The following is a 21,192-nucleotide window of genomic DNA, read 5'->3' on the forward strand; positions in this document are numbered from 1 at the left end:
AAAATCTCTCATACCCCCTGCAGTTCTCTAGCATGCCCCTAGGAGTATGCGCACCCCCATTTGTAATGGCTATGGTGTTACTAAGTCACTGCTGAAAGGTTGTTTGATGGCTCCTCTGGTGCCCTCGGTGGTTGCTGAGGTGTACCAGGTACTTGTCAACATGTGCTAGAGTGTTATTAGACACTCCGTAAGATGTTTCTGGTGGTTACAGGTGACATATTACAGGATTCCTGGATCTTCAAGCTCAAACACCTTTCAGACAGTTTGTATGATTTTGAGCTGTCAGTGTAGAGCTTTAAAGATTGCAGCCTATTGTTTCCAAGGGGAACATATTTCTTGTTGCATCCATATCTGTGAGCATGTGGTGATGACTAAGGCAGTGTAGTTTTTGAGACTGTCTGCAATCCGGAGAGAATATGATTCAGATAAGCACCGCAAATGTGTCCACACAGCAGTGTTTGTTTGTGTGTGTGTGTGTTAGAGAGAGAGGCGGATGGGGAGAGACAGGGAGGGGTCATCGTGTCCCTGCCTGCCATCAGGTATTTTGTTCTGCATCTCTATCAACTCCCTCATCAGTCCTGATGGAGGACGAAGGGGGCAGAGAGGGAGAGCAGGGCTGGAAGTGAGGCTGAGTGGAAGAGAGAAGGGAGAGGGAGAAGGAGACAGACTGATAAATTGCAGCGATGTGGAGCTGAGGAGGAGAGAGAGAGAGGGACAGACTTACAGCCAGACGTACCGACTGACTGGCAATTACCTCTCAGCAGACGCCAGGGCTTTCCAGTGTGTTCGCCTGCAGACACAGCATTGTGAAGGTGTGGTTTACCATCTCTTTCTGTCCCTCTTTTTCCCCTTGGTGGGCCAATGCACGAGATCAATAAGAGCGCTTTTGTCTCCAGTGAGAAGCTGCATCATGTTGCTGTGTTCTAAAAAGCAAAGACGATAGCGGAGAAAGGAGAGAGAGCGTGAGGAGACAACAGATGAGATCACGGCCGCGTTGAAGAGCAGCTGTAAATAGGGCCGCTCTCACTCTAATGTGTCTGTGCTCGTCGGTGCCACTTGTCGAGGTAAATGAAGTGGAGAACAGCGGCGATCCAAAGTCAATCTGAGCTCGGCTGTCAGCTCCATCAGCTGCCTTGTTGCTGATGGACACACTGATGACGAGCCACATGCTCATGGTTTTCAGTGGGACCAAGCAACCATTGCCCAGGAAATACTCAAACACATTATCAAAACGTATCAGACATTAAAAAAGCTGCCATATACCATGTTTGTTTTTTTTAACATTACAATGGAAAACAGGATTCATTATACATTATCAATCTGTGTATCAGAGAATACAATGATGAATTAACCCTATATGGGCCCATTTTGGCCCTGCACAGTGTTTAACGTTTCTAAATATATCTCTAAACATTTACTTTAAAAAAAAAAAAAAAAAAAAAAGGTAAACAGAAAATTAATATAGAATAAAATAAATAAAATGTAAATTTTTATTCCTTTCATAGAAATATGATAAACTCTGATGTCACTCATAAGCTTGTAAATAGCTTTTGCTTTTATGAAATGGCTGCAACCTACTATTTAAATAATGACACTTTAAATCAATCATCAGTCATCATGGAAAACCCTCAACAAGTCTGAACTGTTCCCCAGCAGCACGGTGGAGGATGATGACACATATATAATGTATAATCATAATCACATGTATAATCCTAGAAGTATCCACTGCTAGGCTACAGCACCTTGAGGAGGAGCTGATCATGGAACAGCTGATGGGAGACAAGAGTGATTGCATACGACTCTGGACTCATTGTGGTATTTTTAAATAAATCTTCAACCTTTTGCCAGGCAAGCCGGGCTCTTTAGGGTTTGTGCGAACGTATGTCCAGAGGCACAAAACAATTATGGTGAGTGTCATTTGTGGGTTGACTAAAATGTAGCAAGAACAACCAAGGACATCAAAGTTGACATCTCCATTTTCCCAGTGTGCACTGACTTTGAAAGTGCCCACTGTATGATTATTATAAGATTCACAGCAGCGTCTCGGCCAATCAGAGGCAAGGAATACACCTCCTGTTTTATAGAGGCGTTGTGCAAAATGCCTTGCGTCTTTTCCAAGGAGAAAACAGCACAGAGAAAGGCAAAAGGCATAGAGTTAAAAGTTTCTCCGCGATGGCGGACGGGGGAGAGCTGTGCTGCACATGTGCCACAGAACATTGCAGTCACAAATATTGATTAGGGTGCAGAGCAGCGTTCGACACAAATAACACAAAGTGCTTTGAGATTTTATAGTTAAAAAGCTCTCCTCCCTCCCTCCCTCCCCTCCTCTCTCCCATTCTCTCTCTTCCTCTCTTTTCATTCACAGCTGATTTAGTGCAGGGACACAGCAGCCTAAACACACACTCACCCCAGTCCTAATCGCAATTGTGCTGTTTCCACGTCTTGTATGTCTGCAGCTGACCTTGCTCTCTCATTTTATCTCTTTTTTTGCTCTCTACTGCTTTGTGACTATATTTCAGCCACACACACACACACACACACACACACACACACACACACACCATCACCTATCACTCATCTCTGTGTATGAACTTGAAGCATTGAACCTGCACAGTGCGGGTCAGGCTGAGTGTCTGTTGGTCATTCCTCCCTCAGATACCTCACAACCTTTGCCTTCCTCATCCTCAAGGCTATTATTTGCTATTTCACAACTTTCCAATTTGTAGCCACACTGTTGCACACGGAGTTCACATACACACACACACACACACACACACACACACATGCACACAGACATACTCATTCTGCTCCAACGCCGGCCATCAGGCTGTAACGTGACAACCTTTGTATTAACCCATCTGGTCTGTGAAGGCAGCAGCTATCGCGCTCATCCATGCTTTGGCATATTATGATGTATCCTGGAATCATGTGACATAATGTGCTTAAAGGTGTCATATCATGCGTGACCCAGATGATCCATTCCAAAACAATTTGGCAAAATATGCAGTATGATCACAAGGTAATTAAATATCAATCTGTGCAGGCTGAAGAGGCAGTCTTAGCCTGCAGTGCCTGTGTGTGTGTGGGTGTGTGTGTGTGTGTGTGTGTGTGTGTGTGTGAGCTATGATCAACTTCCTAGTGCCAGCTGAGTGTGTTCGTTGGCTGGTGCCCACATGGAAGTCTGTCAGCTTCTAACTGGCAGCGTGGGCCGTCACTCCTCCATGCAGAGAGCCGTCCCAGTACCCTTCTGCCTTCAGGGCTCATGGGCTTTACTTCTGACCCAGGAACAGAACTTTGCAAACTTTAGCCAGAAAAAGGAGGAGTTTTAGATGGGTCTTTAGTTCTCACACACACAAATTACAAAAATTGTGCTGCCATCAGGTAGTCAGGCGATATGATGAATATCACATCCTTGGGCTGCAGTACAAGTTCCTGCTGACCGTTTCCCTGGCTCAGGTGGCCTGTGAAACTACATTCTCAAAGCTCACATTCATCAAAAGCAGACTTTGGAGCAGTCTGCTGGCAAACAAGCTGCTGATTCATAGTGATTTGTTTATATATATGGCCACCGAGAGACATCATCGTGGTGTTGGACTGCATATGGATTCTCAAAGCAAAGTCAGCTGGCCATCATATGAGCTCCAACTAACACAGCAGTTTTACCATGTTTGCTTTAACCCTATAAAGCCTGAACTATGAAAGAATTGGAGGAAAATTCCATTTTTTGAAATTTAACCCTTTATTTAGTCTTATAACAAAATGTAAAAAAAAAAAAAAAAAAAAATTAAAAAATATGTTATTACACAACCTTTCTGGTGTATGATATATGATATGTACTTAAAGTCCCAATGGTATGGTCCAGGGTGAACAGGGGAAGTGTTCAAAGGTATACAACAGTATTTTGGTCAAGTATTGATTAAACTGAAAACGGAATGTGTGAATTGATAACATGTATCATATATGATACAAATGGCTTTATAGGGTTAATGACCCAGTTCATCATCACACTGCAGAATCTTCAATCACATCTTCTCCAAAACTGTCTAGTTCTTTGAGGGATTTGGAAATTTGGCAGTACATTACAGTGAAAAACTTCAAAAGTTGGCACATTGTTACGGCCTGTATGATATGAATGCATAACTCACCACTGGCATAGTGTCATCACTCCTCATGCAAAACTACCTTGGTTAAAAACTATCAAATAGAAACAATTATGCTCTGGTGAAAGTTACTGTCCAGTTTGGAGCTATACATCATACAGCTTCAAATGTGCACAGACAAACCTGAGTAAAGGAAATGGTTAAATAAGAGAATTTAGGTAAGAACCTCGTGTTGACAGAAAAATTAAACTTCTACAAACTTGTATTTCTTCACTGCAAAAACTCAAAATCTTACCAAGATTATTTGTCTTATTTTAAGTCAAAAATGTCTTATTACTTGTCAAAATATCTCATTACACTTAAAATAAGACATGATCGCCTCAGAAGTAACTTGTTTTTAGACAATTGTCTCTTGTTTCAAGTGAAAATTTGCTTGAAACAAGTGAAAATTTGCTTGTTTCATTGGCAAAATTTGTTTCTTGTTTCTAGCTAATTTTCACTTATTTCACTGGCAAATTTTGCCAATGAAACAAGCAAATTTTCACTTGTTTCAAGTGAAAATTCACTTGAAACAAGTGAAAATTGTCTAAAAACAATGTACTTCTGAGGTGATCATGTCTTATTTTAAGTGTAATGAGGTATTTCGACTAGAAATAAGACATTTTTGACTTGAAATAAGACAAATAGTCTTGGTAAGATTTTGCGTTTTTATCCCTGCTCCAGCGTAGATTCAAACTTTGAAAGCTGAAATCATCTTGTTGAAAGATGAACGCAGTTTTTTTTTTTTTTGGAGAGGGCTACTGACAAAATTATGTACGCTGCTCTATCTGCCTTCGCCCCAGTCCAGGTCCAAACCGATCACAAGACGCCAGGTTGTTCAGGTTTGTGTTTACTGGTTCATGATTTTTAGTTGGTGTCCGAACAATGTCCTCTCTGAAGTTGTTTTCCCAGTAAATTAAGGAATGAAGGGGAGATATCAAACAGTTTGGGATTTAAATCATATTGTTGTATTTTGATATATCTGGTATAAACTGCACTTTGAGCCAGATCTTCCTCTACCTTCAGCGGTGTGCAGATCACTGCGCTCAGTGGAAGGATACAGCAGTTATAGACCACCTGAATTCTCCTAAAATAACTTGTTTATTTTTATTTTTTTTAATTCCCCCCAAAAATCCGTATCTTCACATCTTGTTCCCCAGCATGTACACATAGGTATTAGTACGCACTGTACGTGTATACCAAAAGATTCACTCCACAGTAAATAAGCTGTACAGGAGCAAGAGCTGTACAAGAGCCTGCAGACTGTCAGCTGCTGCAGATCTCACAGACGTGTTTGGGGTTGAGAAAATGTGCTACCCAGTTAAACCGAAAGGAAGCGAGGACAGGAAATCTGCACTCTGTCTCCGTCTCTCCTCATTCACAATCCATCATGTTTCCCCGTGATCAGAACTTGTGAGATCGGCGCTCTTCTTTGGCCGCACAGTAGTCCAAACTTGATGTGAAATGCGTCTTGTAATGTCTCTAATGACTCTGACAACGGCCACACATAAAATGTATCATTTATAAAAGTGGCAGCCATGGAATCGGAAGCAGCAGCCTTTTAAAAGCGGAGTGAAAGCAAAATTGCCCAGTCTTTTTCTCATACTGAGGATGCGTTCACCTAAATGGAAGACTTCTCAACAGCATCATCCACTGCTTCTTTTCAGAGTGGGGTTCCAATTAAACCTGGGATTTTAGTTGAAATGTTATGATTTATACTTCATAAAAAACCTATTTAAAAGTTATACTCTCTAAGTTTTTACCAGTGCGATATTTTTGGACTGAAGCCACTGATAGCCGACGTTTTCAGCTCAAATTTACTATCTTTACACCCGAGAACACAAAACTCAATCTAAAAATAAAAATAATTATAAAATATATATATACACATATATTGTCCCTGCATACTGGCAAAGCAGAGTTATAACCTGATTGGTCCCAGAACCAATCAGAACAGAACTGCAAACCTGACTTATAAAAAATAATAACACACCATAATTGAGTTACTTCTCTCGGGTGCTTGCGTCTTGGCATATACATTATTTACACCCACAAACGTTGATTCAACCTGTGAATACTGCAAATCAGCTTGGCCATCACCCTCTCATTCATGTTATTGGTGTCTTTTCACGGCTCTGGTTGTATTCTCTCCCCTTTTGTTTGGCTGAGCCTGCCAGTTGGGGATGCTGCATCCAGTTGCCCACCTCGGGCGCCACCTTTGCAGACAGATTGATAGATAGTTTCTCCCTCTTTTGTGTCTTTTCCGGTTGGTGCGCCATCCATCTTTTCCAACCGCAGCCACCTTTTTGGTTCCTTTGGCAGCAGGTGTCCTATCCTCAGCGGGGAGAAGGCGAGGCTGCCATTGTACACACACAACGATGCACATGTATAATTCATGGAGGGAGCGCGGGATGCTGCACGGCACCAATTGCAGCGGTTGCACACAACGGTGGCCCGAGTTATCTGCTCAGAGCCCGGGGGGGTGGGGAGGTGGGCAGACGCCACTCTATTCACTGTCACTGTGACAGCAAAGTGCTCGCTCCAGTTGGAAACTTTTGTTTGGTTTTCCATTTTGTCTGTCAAAAGCAGGCAAAGTCCATCTACATGCACATCTGTACTGTAATAATTCAGCACACATGTCGATGTTTTTTAAGCATGAGCAGACCATGCAAGAACACTCTGGACGGGCATGCAACCTATTTTTGATGCTTGTTTTCTCTGCAATCAAAAAATGCTTTATTGCGAGTAAAATATATTGTGTGATTAAAATGTGAATCGAAAACTTCCAAAAGTTTTGCTTGCTGTTGAGCTGAATCTTAAGGGTGGGACCCATGCTGAGAGATGAAAGATGCCTCTCTATTGGCCAGTCTTGAATTGAGTGACATCCACAGTGGCCCTAAATTCAACCTACAGGCTGACACAGAGGCAGGACACTGGAATAAAACAGCTCTGCCACTTTGGAAAGCAGCTGGCTGAAGAGAGAGCTCTGAAAGTGAAACCAAAACCTGTGCACCATCATTTTTTTCTACAAGAGAACATAAGAGACATGAGAGAACATAACAGAATTCATCAGGTCTTTTAAAAAGTGTCTCATGCCTGTGAGAGATGATATTTCAAGCACGATAATCACTAAAAGCCTCTAAAAAAACAAAACAAAACAAAAAAAAAAAAAACAGCTTAAAATCTTTACAATGTAACTGCAATAGAGGATGATCACATACCCTGATGGGCCTGTAGGTGGCCCTGTGCTCTTCTTCAATCCAGTCCATGGACGTTCTTGCTCTCCAAATAAAAACAAAGGCAACTAAACTGTCAAAAGTTCTTTCAACACATCGCAACATAAGAGCACTGCAACACAGCTGATACTATGAGATTTGTTGTGTGTTTTCATGAGAGACAGAACGGACCTGTTGTTGGCAGGCAGACATGTGCACCCCTGAGAGGCAAGATTAAAGGCTTTGCTTTCACAGTCTTGATTGATTCACATGGGGATTTTTTTTTTTTTTTTTTAAATACAGAATCCATTAAATCTTCACATTTAAAAATTCACCTGAGCACTGTAACTCACCATGGTGCTCAGTAGGGCTGGTTGCTTTGTAGCAATAATAAGTTGTCATGTGAGGTTTTCCTGCTCCAGAAATCTCATGAGACAGGAAAATGGCTGACATCTGATGATTTCAAAAAGCATCTCCTTTATAGCAGGTCTCACTTTATAAAGTTTTTTTCTGTAGTGTTTATGTTTCTGGTGCCCCCACTTTCCCTTCACCTGCCTACTTTTTTCAGTTTGTAATTTAATGACCACTTTTCAAAGCTATCCTATGAAGGGTTTATGACTTGTTTACAATTGAGTTACTAATTATGTTGTAAACATTTCATAAATCATTAATAAACAAGTTATAACAGTTTTCATACATGCAGGCTTACTATTTGGCAAGATCGAATTACTCTCGCACTGTGTTTATTCTGTTAAATCTCAGATCTTGCCTGTTACTGAACTTTCTTAATCTTAATCGTCATGGGCTCAAGCATCCAAGTGCTATACACTAACAACTACACTGCCACTGCACTATGTGCTGATCACAGCTGAGGTTAGATGTTGTTAAATGTACCACGTATATCACACGATCAAAGACAGTTGGGATAAGCACATGTCTCTTGCATAAACCACAGGCTTAAAATGATGAGACAGGAAGTTACATGTACATGCACATATGTAAGGCTAGCTGTCAGTGGTATGACAGAGCATGTTCACTGTCTGCAGCCAAATAGTCTGTGATTATCTAACCACAAACATTTCCAAAAGTCCTGTTTACCCTCCTCAAACATGTTTGATTGAATGGTGACATAGCTGACTGGGAGGAGTCATTCACGTGTTCCCAGGGTGCTATGTTTATTTAGAGTTGACTTTAAGGTTCTCCTACTTGTATATAAAGCACTTCATGGGCTAGGACCAAGCTACATTGCCAACTCCCTTATTGGCTATGCACCCCAAAGAGCACTGCGATTGTTTGCTGCTGGCTTATTGGTTCCCCACAAAAGTCGAAAGAAAATTGAGGATGCCGCCTTTGTTACATATGCCCCCAAGCTTTGGAACACACTACCTTTAGACATCAGGGAAGCCAGCTCACTAGATATCTTTAAAAGAAGATTAAAGACCTACCTTTTCGCTCTAGCCTTTAACTAGCTCCTGTTTTATTTGTCTTTTATCGTTTTATTTGCATCTTTTGTTTTATTTCAAAGTTCTCGCTTTTAGCCTTTTCCTTTTAATTTGTGTTTTATTCTTTTTAATGTTTTATTTAATGTTTTCAAATGTTCTTCTTTTTATTGTGAAGCACTTTGAGCTGCAATTCTTGTATGAAAGGTGCTATACAAATAAAGTTTTATTATTATTATTATTATTATTATTATTATTATTATTATGTTCCCCACATTTATCTGGCACATAATGGGAACATGACAAAGGAACCTGTGTTTCCAGGTTCTTGTGTTTCCAGGGTCCTGTTTTCCCCAGATCTACACAGCACAGAACTGGAACCTGAAAACTATGTTCTCCAGCTCTTTATCTGAAAGTTAGGATTGATGTGTGTTAACAGAGTATTGACCTGGGGAACGTAGGACCCTGGCAGTGTATGGCCCTGGGATCTTAGGGCCTTGGGAACATACAACAATCAGCTTTGAAAACAGGCCGGCCCTGCCTTTAGATGCTGCACTTATTGATTTGCTTCACTAATTGGACTGATTTGATTGTCATTCACTCAAAAAAGGCTGCGCCTGCTGCTGAATTCATTTGCAAAAGTGCCAGGGCCAGACCTTGAGGATAAACCACCAGCAAGAAGTTATGCGAGGACAGCATCAGATCATGAAAACTGCCTGGCCAAAGTGCTTGTTTTTTTTTTTTTTTTTTTTTTTTTTCTAAATGGAAACTATGTCTAAAAAAAATTATTCAGTTCCTCCAGCTGGAGAGTTTCTATTGAATCATTCTAAGACAGCCTGAGATAGTCAGGAATAAACAGCCAAGGTTCCCCCAGAGACCAGAAAAAGGAGAGTTAGACAAGAATTATTCTGACCACAGATCTGTTGTTATGGTACAGGGCAATTCAAGTCCAGGATCTCAACTGGACATTAAAGTTAAAAGCCTTTGCATGCATTAGCATACTGCATGCATATTCTGCTGTGCTTTTAAATTATGGGTTAAAAAAAAAAAAAAAAAAAAGGTTAGAATATAGCAGTAGAAAGCACTCAAAAACCGAAACTGAAAAGGTCTGCTGCCTCAATTAAATTTCCACAGTGACAATTTATCAAGGTCTATTTTAAATGGATTGCCACCGACTGCATGGTTTCTATTTGCTAAACTGTTCTCAGCAACTCCTGGGCAAAAAAGCCCAAGAGGGTGGCTGATTGTGAGATGCTGGAAATCAGAGCAGCCAACACCAATAATTATACCACAGTCAGTGTGACCCTGGTCATTTATCTCAACTGTCAATCCCCGCTGGCTTTTCTAAAGTCTAGATTAAAACCAAAAAGTTCCAGCTGGCTCTTCCAGAGATTAGGTTTAAAGCCACAAGGAAACAGCATTTTGAAAGCCTCTTGCCTCCTTAATTCGGTGTATATCCTGCTGAAACAGGTTGTTGGGGTGGGGCTTAAGACAGGCAGACACCTTTCAATCAAATCAATCAAATAAACTTTATTGTCCTTGCAGGAAATTTGTCTTGAGCTCCTTAAGCGGGTGCTGATAAACAGCTGCATACACCACACTGCACAACACATGCAACAATACACAATGTCTTATGCAAAAAGACAGTGGCAGTGAATATACACATAGTGTACAATATACAGAAATGACAGTGCCAGCATGTATATGTTAGCCTACGGCCACCGTACAGGCAACGTACAGGCATCATCTGCATAAGGTGCTGTCGATAAAAAGGGTATAAAATGAATATAAAATAAAAGAATATAAAGTGCATACTCTTACTACAGAGGGAACAGTGCTGTTTTTTTGTTGAGAAGTGATATGGATGTAGGTATAAAGGAAAACTTGTACCTGTTACTTTTATACCTACTAGCCCTGAAGCGTCTACCCAAAGGTAGGATCTGGTATTCTGGCAACAGAGTATTAGTTGGGTCTTTCAGAATCCTGTATGCCTGTCTGACCACCACTGTTTCGTAGATGCTCTGAAGGGATGGATAAACAGCTTTCCCTATCACCTTCATTGCATTTTTGATCATATTTGAGACTGGTTCTCAACTGAACCGTGGCAGTGCCATACCAAGCTGCCAGGCCATATCTAATTATGCTGTCTAGCACAGCACGGTAGAAAGTATACATGATGTCAGGGTGAACCTTAGTCTGCGGAGAAAGTGTGTTCTTTGGGCCAGCCTGGAACACAGAAAATCAGTATGGTTGCTCCATTTTAAATCACAGTCTAAGATGACACCTAGATATTTGTATGACTCCACCTGTTCAATCACACAGTTCCCAACTGTAACCAAAAGGTATTACTTTTGATCCCACTGGAGTTCTGGGCAAAAAGAGCTGTGATTGAATAGAAACTGTCCAAAATGTGATGTTTTATTTTTCAACTTTTTTTTTTTTTTTTCTTTCCATGCTTACTGGTTCAGCATGATGTCACGATCAAAGATACAGTTCTCCTGGATGTGAAAAGTAATTTGGAGGTTGGATTTGGAGGTTCAAAGAATATACACACACACACATGCAAATTTAGTCAATTCTTTGGCACTGATTCTTAAATAGGTGAGCATCTTGGCATGGAAAATTCGGTAGCTGAAAATGTACTTGGCTGTTTAAAAGCCTACAATGGACAAAGGACACAAGACAGTAAACCATGGCCAAGTGACTCACAAACTGAGCTGTCCAGTCTTGGACTGGGAGAGTTTCAGGCACAGCTGGTGCCACTGAGTTACAGTGTGTATTTGGCAGCATGCAGCTGGGAACAAAAGTGCTCAGTGACCATTCTGTTGTTTCACTGTTCCAGCAAAAATGGTCATTATTAAGAATGTACCAAGACATTATTGATTTAAACACTTTAATTATAATGTACAAGGCTAACAATAATCTACTTCCACACTGCATCCAGGAACTATTTTTGCCAAGAAAGAGTCATTATAATTTAAGGGGTATATGTATATTTAAAAACACCAAAATAAGAACTACCATCAAAAGCAAATGTGGATCAGTTAAAGGGATATCTTTATGGAACCACTTGGACAATGAACTCTGCAGCTCAATCAGTCAATTTAAAAAAATGTATAAATCTATGGTAATAGGTAAATATAGATCATTATTATAATCAAAATAATATGTACTTGTGGATCTTTTGATTTTGCTTTTTGTGTGTGTCTGAATTACCTATTGTTTTCTGATATGTTATGACATGTTATGTTATTGCAATTGTTTTGTTTGTAACTTAACACATATGTAAAAAGGGTAGGCACAATAAGCCTTGGCTTCAGCCTACACCTTTTCAGACTCTGAAAAACGAATTTATTAATCTTTGAAAATGCCAATTGATTGTAACTGAGACCGAAATAAACCATCATCATCACTTGTGCGTCGTTTTATACACTTTTCCCTGGAACTCAGCAGAACATGTTTGGTATCTTTAGAAACCTTGGGATCTTCACTAGAATTTAAAATAAAGTCCAGTGGGTTGTATGTGTATTTGGAATGATGAACCCACCAATGAGCAACACTGAAGAGGTCTAAAATCAGATATCAGGCGCTCAGTGTCATCTAACTCTGATATGATGAATATGATGCAGTTTCACTGTTAAAACTGTATAGTAACACTGGTAAACATAAAAAAAAAACAAGGATGCATTAGTGTAACATTGATTTCTGAGGCTCACAGGGTCGAAAGTAGAGGTCAGATTGCTTCAGCTCAGGCACCCTGGCTGAATATTTTTGGTGTATAATATGTGTATGTTTGGTTCAAATTGCAGGTGTGAATAGAGAAGAACTGAGACAATTTGGTAATGAATGTTGAAATCCAGGACATTTTATTGTTTTACAGAGATTTGTTGGGACTCAAGACACCCAGCTTGAAACTGGGACCCCAAAACGTGACACTGCACGCTTTCCTGTGGTGGCCTGGTGGGTCCATCACACACTTTGGTTTGATATTCGGCTGAAAAATGATCAAAAAGTCCTCCATAACATCCTAACATGTACCCATGCGCCAGCAGAGAGCTACAGTAACCGTGCGGCTCCATCACCGAGCACAGCGTGATGAATAAATCATGACTCTCCGTGTTGGTGTGGTATTAGTCACACGGTTCAATTATAGGCCAATGATGTCTCCGTGTCAAAACAGAGCAGTTACATGTTCTGAACTATTAATTACCACCTTTCTCTCCTGCTCTCATTCTGTCTTTATCATCGTCCTTTTCCCTATACATCTGTTGATATTCTCTGGTATGGCTTGACAACCTGCGCATTAAAGTTTTGTCACTTCTGACTTAAAAGTTCTGTCTATGGTAGTATAATATGTTTGGACAATTTTAATGACATTTCACTAACTTTTAGAGGAAAAATGCTTACACTGTGCATTTTTGATGCTTTTCCATAAGTTACTATAGTGGGAAAAGAGCACTATAGTCCTCTCCTTTGATTCCTCATCTTTTCTCCACTCTGTTCACTTCATTTTCCCCCCCATCTGATTCACACAATGAGTGTTTAAGGATGCAGATCACCCCACTTGGGAGGAAAACACTTGGCTGTCAACAGGATTTAGGTAATATGAATTATTAATGGCATAGAGGCAGGAAGATGGATGCTTCCTATTGTACATCAACACCTACATCAGCCATTGCACATAAGAGTTGTTTCTGTCTGCGCCTGCACCAACTGTGATAATAAGGTGTGTTGTTTCAAAAAAAAAAAAAAAAAATGAACAAAAAACTTCCTTCCTTTGTGAGGAGTAATAGAAAGAGGAAGAAAAGAGCAACTGTCAAGCAGCGGTTCAGCAATGAATACAGATGGAAACTCTGGATAAAAATGTAACCCGGGGACAAAGCTGAGAAATAATAACCCGCAGAGCCTAATATCCTGCGTAGTCCTCCTCCTAGAGAATGTGCTAATATGGCCGAATTGCGTACTACAAAAAGCTTAATAAATCCCAGATAGTGTGTTTAGAGTTGGCGGTGATAGCGGCTGAATCCTGTCATTTAAATTATATTCATAATTAGGTAACGGCCAAGAACAGCGTGAGACATGGTGTTTCGAGACCTTTTCAAGTGTCAAAAACACAATTCAGACAGCTGTTTGAACAGAGGCTGTCTCAGCAGGGCCCTCAGCACAGGAATGTCTGCTGAATTAATCTGCCTTTAAATAAACACTGAACAAACACATCATCGCCGGGGGCTCGTCAGCTTGTAAACAGGTGCCGCACTGAATCATGGGGCTTCAGTGTGTCACGACTCTCTGCACTGCAAGGTTCATCCAAGTTTGGCGATGTGTGGAGTCGGTCACCGGCTACAGGCCCATGCACAGAGCACTCGGGTTAAGACGTCTGACGTAGTTCGGGGCGTCCTGCTGGCTCACCTGGTTGATGGAGGCCTACCAGGTGTCACTGCTAAGTATGACTTCAAATCCACTGTTTCCTTTGGATTCATTTAGCCATGAGGCACCACAACAACAAGGAAATGACAACCACCGAGAAACTCTGCTCAGGCAGGCCGTTCTAAAGCCAAGCCTTATGGCAAACACACGGTCACCTTTAGATTTAAGCTTCGGCCAGAAGGGCCCACCTGAGGATCTCAGGCTGTGAACTGACTCCCTCCCTGAGGTGAAGCAGACATCCCTGTGTGTGAAACTCGCAGAGTGGACGCGTGGCGGCGCCCCCTACATAGGTGTGCATTACTGTCGTGATAATGAGCTTCAAATACCAGAGAAAGCTGCAGCACTGACTTCAGAGCTCACAGATTCTTGAGAATTTGGATAAATCATGTCCCACTAAGAAAAATGCTATTTCTGTTGGAAATTTACAACATTTTAATGAATAAAAAGAATCAAGGGCATAATCAGGGGGTCCTTTGCACATTTGTAAGGTTCTTTTATAGGTTTATTTTTAATTTGTATTAATTTAATGATTATATATTGGCCCATGGCCTACAAAACCAGTTGTCCTCAGATAGGAGATAATCATTTCAACTTGATTAAAACAACAAAAAGTAATAATTTCATTGAATAATATCTTTACCACATGAAAGAGTACATCATAATATGTATTAAAAACTACAAACGATGAGTTTTGAACAATATTTACTATTATTTTGTGGTTGCTCAAAATGTGTCCCACATATTTGTCACCACCGTCAGATATATATTTAAAAAATAATAATAAAAAAAAAAACCTGCAAGGTCAATTACATTCCTGAGGAGCCCTTTTCAAACCTTCAGCTCTACTGCATGCTTCAAGACCGCTCAGGCTCCTGGAAGTTTTCTATTTTCTCTTAAATCTCTTCATGTTTTTGGACACTGCTACTGTCACAACCATAACATGTCAACACCGTCACTTTTGTATAAAAAATATTAGATTCGATTATGGAATAAATGTATACTTTTTAAGAAGAGGTCTGATGCAGGTAGCAACAGGGGGGAAACAAGCTGGCTAATGTGAACAACTCATGCTTATCATGTGAAAGAGTAAGTTTTTGTCACCACCGTCAGATTAGTGTCACCACCGTCAGAGGCAGTTATATTTGTTTTAAATGAATAGCTTACAATATGTTTCTTTGATGCTGTAAAGTATTACTCTCTTTTAATACAAAAATATGTTTTTCAAATTAAAAAAAAACATTACGGTGACGGTGTTGACAAAAACAAAGTAGCCTAATAACTGGAAAAACCTATTTTATGAAAAAAATGCAAAATGAGGAGGTTGCACCGGTACATTGCTGAACAGCCAAGACCTTGGCCTATAATGATATACCTTCAGATTTTGTAATTTAACTCACTTTTTTTTTTTTTCAAAATTAAAACCTGTTTTATCCAAATTCCCAAGAATCAGTGAGCTGCTTGTTGTTGCTCAGTCACTTTCAACTGCCTCAAGATGCACCAACAATGTGCCTGACCACAGCTCATTGTGAGACCAATACATACATGGGCGCTCAGATGAACAGGTTCAGCTCACTCGAAAATTCCCAGAATGCACTACAAAATCAAATGAGCGTTTGCTGTTATGGCAGGATGTTGCTACAGCACCGAGTTTAGCCTTTATTTTTCAATGTTTTGAACCCAAACCCTGATGTCACGCTTCATTTGCTGGTACATAAATCTAAGGATGTTACTATTAATCATCATTATCATGTGCAAACACTGGCTCGTTTATCACCATTATCAAGGCTGACCATTGGACTAGTGGTATGTCACGCATCACTGACTCATCAGTATCCCAGGACGGCCAAACTGTGCCTGAGAGCCACTTCACTACATCCTGATTTAGCTGCAGTTTGAGACACTTGAAACCCACTCAAACTGTTTTGGAACATGCCGTATGAATAAAGTTATAAATGGAAATCATAAATAAAGTTATTAAAGTGACTGTGATAAATATTTTTGTTGTTTGTTCACCAGTGCAGCCAGTGGTGGTCAGCTTTAATGGCTCGTTGGTCATTTAACTGCGGCTCAGAAACCAAAAAATAAAAGGAAAATTCTGCGTGATGCTGTCATACTTTAGCGTTTTGAATCATTGCTGCAATAAGGTGAGTCCCTTGTGCTTGCTCTGAATGCTTCGCCTTTCAGCGGGCTGGCTAAGAGTTTTCAATTTCACATATTTATCATGTCACATATCACATTCCCAAATCCCTTGTGTTTTGAAATGGAGCAGAACAGAAATATGAAGGCTCCTTGAAACACTCATTCTACTAAAGAAGAATACAGAGAATACCTGTGCATCCATATTAAAATTAGTTTAGTTTCTCTCCACCTCTTCGGTACTTGCTGTGAAGCAAAAGGTATATTGACTGATGCTAAAGAAAGAGAAAGAAAGAAAGAAAGAAAGAAAGAAAGAAAGAAAGAAAGAAAGAAAGAAAGAAAGAAAGAAAGAAAGGAACACTTACTCCACTGTCAAAAAGATTTACACTCCCCCCCTCCTCCATTGCAGAAATGGATCCCGGCAGTCTCAAGGAAATCCATTTAGCTGCCAAGGCTATTTGCCCCAGTTGAAAATCCATTTTGCTGTATGGCTTTAAAGGGACCTCTAGCCTTAGAGAGACTTCCGTGTCTCTGCAAATGTGCAGAGAACTGGGCTCAGAAGCGGCGGGGTTCCACCTGTTTGCACAATGTAAAACAGCTCCTCTCCTCTAACGCTAACCATGATGTCTGAGGAAAAGGAAACAAGGTTTTCACAACTTCACCATACTGACTCTCTGACCCTGTTCCCACCTGGTATTAACATCCGTCCTGACGCCTCTAATTACAGGTGTAAACAGCAGCAATGTGTCCTCAACGCATCTTCAGATCCCATCGCTCAGGCCACAATCAGAGGTGATCTGGGACGTTTGTGTCCGCATCGCATTAGAGGTGGAAACAGACAAGTGTCCCAGGACGCATTGAATGACTGAAGACTAACCTGACATCCTCTGTCTTGTCCAGCCCAACACCCCCGACGCCGGCCAGACCGTCACTTTTCCAACAGAGAAAATATCTGAGCTGACTCTGGCCAGCAGCTGCTCTGTGAGCTGATTGGTTAAATGCAAACTGAAGCGCAGGTCGGCTATAAAGCAGCTGCTTAATGAAGAAAAACTCTCCTTAATAAGACATGAGCTCCCCTAAAAACATGATGCAAGAAATTTGGGGCTCTCTAAAATATGTTTTGACAATATGCAGGGTTTTTTCTAACATATAAAACTTTCTTCAACACATTCTTTCTAACTGTAAATGTGATAGAGTTGCTATAGGAATACTACAGAAATATTACAGGTTGATTTATCCACCTTAGCAGAGAACAGTCTCAGACTTGCTGGAATAATGAAATAATCCGAGGCTGAATGTGATCGGGTCGAGCTGTAACAGATGTGAAATGCGTCTTCAGTGATTGACAGCTGCATTAAAATGAGACTGGAGTGAGCGAGGATGTCCCCTTTTGTTAAATACCTGCTGCCTGTTAAATGCCATTTTATTTTTATTTTTTTTGCGTAGAGGGAGGACAAGTGAAGTAAGAGTTTCATTGTAGGCTGTAACCACCTGTTTTACTCTGTGTTTGACAGTCATAATTTCTCTCTCTCTCTCTCTCTCTCTCTCTCTCTCTTTCTCTCTCTGAAAGGATACCTGTTAATTTGCATATAGAGCGGGAAAGCGAGATCTGAACACAAGTGGGAAGGTGAGACGCATGTGGAGGCACATGTTAATGCCAGGTGTGAACAGATGGACTGCAAGCTGTCCACGTGTGTTTGGATTACCGAAGAGGCTTTGAATACCATGGGAACAGAGCCTCCGACACTTTGAGACTCAAAAGTGTCCCCAGTGATCACTTCGGATTGGATTTCATGAATACTTGCATCAGTTTTAAAGGAGAGTTTTCCAGACCCTCAACCTCTTCCTGAATCTGCCAAACCATCCTATCCCCTGCCTCTGGCCCATGAGACAGATGCTCAAAGTATTAATGGAGTCTCTGAGAGTTGCAGGTTTTATTTACGCAGAGGGACGAGGGCCTAACTCAAATACCTGAGATGGAAAACATTTTCATGAAGTCTAAATCTGTCGGTAAATCAGCCTAGCAAGCTCTCCAGGATGGGCTTTGGATATAAAACCAAATAGAATTTTGTAAGATTGTAGTGACATTAATTGATAATAGATGCACTTTATGATATTAAAAATTAACTATATTATTTATTGTAACACTGATAGACAGATTGATTACCTTTGTTGGCAGTGATTTGTTGATATCATGCGCATAATGACACCTTATCTGATTTATTCATGAAACAAGGATAGATGTTTTCTCTTGACCCTGTCAGTGCTGGCATTTCAAGTGACATGGGGACACCTGAAAATTAAAATTAATTTAAACGGAATATATTAGAAATTAGAGGTTCCGAGAGGCTGGCTGTTCCAAGGTCTGGATCAAAAATGAGAGATTTTTACTGGCTGTTGGAAAGTTAAAGCAAAAATTGAACTTGAGTAGAGTTCTGAGTTGAAATGCCCAAAATGTAACGTTGTCATCCTAGGACAAAATATATGTAGGTGCCTCATAAGTGATGATTGAGAGGGATTATTTTAGTGTATACTTTTTTTGTTTTTTTTTGTTTTGTTTTGTTTTAGGAAAATCCTACTCAGTCTGCCTTTAAATTTAAATTTGTTAAATTTCGTGTCTTGTTTTAGATTTCTTACCTTGGGCTTAATGTTTTTACAGCCAATTTTATCTGTGATTTCCCTTTAAAGTACTTTGTAACTGAAAAGTGCTATAATGAAAATTAGATCATCCTCATAATTACTGATGTTGTTATTGTTGAACCCTTACCTCAGTGCCAAACTGCAGCACATGTTCTGTATCCCACCCTGGCACGGCAGGGTGTCCTGAGCTCGTGGTTGAGCCTCATTCACGCAGGACGTGCTGTACAAACGAAAGACTGGCTGGATGGCTTTCTGCAAAAGTTTAAATAGTTTTTATTGTTAATTTTGATTAACTTTTTTTTGGCATACACTTCATGTAAAAGCTGTGGTTTTATTGCTCAGCACAAAAGGCCCTTAGGTTTCAGTGAAGCACACTAGAGAGTTAGAGTGCCATATTAAATTTGCATGCTGTGACACTTGGGGGCTGTTTACACTGCATAAAGCTGTACCCAAATTATTCAGCATGCAGCAGCTATCTGGCTGATAGAGGTAATTCACTATCATTGAGTGCTAAGTAGCAATAACAACGTAGGCATAGAATAATGAGTTTTGATTCATGGATAGATGAATGGGTAAGTATGTGTCCTTTGGGACATGAAAGTCTCCTTTCTTTTATCGGTACTTTCACTCACTGTGTGTGTGTGGGCGGTTAAAAGGATGTTTGCACATGTGCCCTGACTATCTGAAAAAAGCAGAAACGTGTTTGTGCACATATATCCCGTTGTGTATGTGCTCTATATGTGCTCTCATGTGCTTTGCTGGGCGCTGAGACATAATCGCAGCATAAACACTTCCCACTTCAGTCTCAGATAGGAGAGCAGAAGAGACCCTCATCAGACCCTCGACAGCCTCTATCTGTTCCTCCCGCACAGTGAAGAGATACTGGGAAACAACAGTGGCATCAATGCAATCTCCATGTCAATACGCACTGCTGTAGATGTCATAGAGGTGTGGACATCAGTGGAAAGCATGAGAGGTTCAAGTACACTGAAGTGGATCACTGTGTGTGGATTGTGCTTCGGCCCTGTGGCTCTGATCCAGCAGTCCTCATCCTTAACATTGTGTTTGCCGTGAACCGCACAGAGGGTCCCAGTCAGTGATGCAGTGGTAAATGAGCAGGAGGGGTAGGTATCTCCAGTTGGTGATCAAACATGGCAACTGTCAATACGGCCTATATTTGGGACAGGCATCTATTTGGGACAGGCCGTTAATTCTCTTTGCACAAAACTCTTGCTCAGCAGAGACAGCAAATACAATCAAATTGTTTATTTAAACTAGTGTGAATTCCACTTGTATAAAAATCAGGCTATTGAATAATAATATGAGTCACTCCTTTGACTCGTGAGAGTGTGTATTTAGGCCAACCTCAACAAACTGTAGCCCACCTGTTACAGGGTGAGGCTTTATTTTTTTTGTACTTTATTAATTTTCTTATTGATAAAAGGCTGAAAGCTTCCTTAGTGATTGTGGTGCAGGATACACATGTAAGGTCGGCTTATGAAGCTGTTAAAGCACAGCGGTATAGTACTGTGTAATGTAAGATGATGTCCTCTTACTCCTCATCACCGTCTTCCTCAACACTGTCATCCTCAACTACAGTACCTCCTCCTCCTCCTCCTCTTCCTCCTCCTCCTCGTCCGCCTGTCCAACTTCAGCCAACTCTCCATGCGTTTATCAGATTAGATGGTCCTCGCTGTCATCAGCCACCACTGTCAGGCCACACACCTTGAAGGACAATATTCCACAAATTAATTTACATACATACACACACATGCACACACACACACCTTGAAGGATTTTTTCACCAGCTCTGTACACAGCTTGTCCCGTGCATTATACAAGGATACAAGGAAGTTTATTGGTCATTATACAACAGGTTGTATGATGAAATTAAAATGTGGTTCCCTCTTGACTGATTAATTGATTGTATAAAAATTATTAAACATGGAGGACTGCAGATGGCACATTTAGTAGTCTCACAGCCTGAGGGAAGAAGCTGCTCTGTAGTCTGGTGGTACGGCAGCGGATACTTCTCTATCTTTTGCCTGACGGCAGCAGATTATGCACCAAAATCAACCAGTAAGCAGCGAGCTGAGGGTCTCATGTTCCCATAGGTGGAACATGAGACCCTGAGAACATGAAAAAAAAAAAAAAAAAAAACACTGGAAAAAAAATCCACTGGAAACAAAACTGTTT

Source organism: Myripristis murdjan, chromosome 6 (assembly GCF_902150065.1).
Source record: "Myripristis murdjan chromosome 6, fMyrMur1.1, whole genome shotgun sequence".
NCBI lineage: Eukaryota > Metazoa > Chordata > Actinopteri > Holocentriformes > Holocentridae > Myripristis > Myripristis murdjan.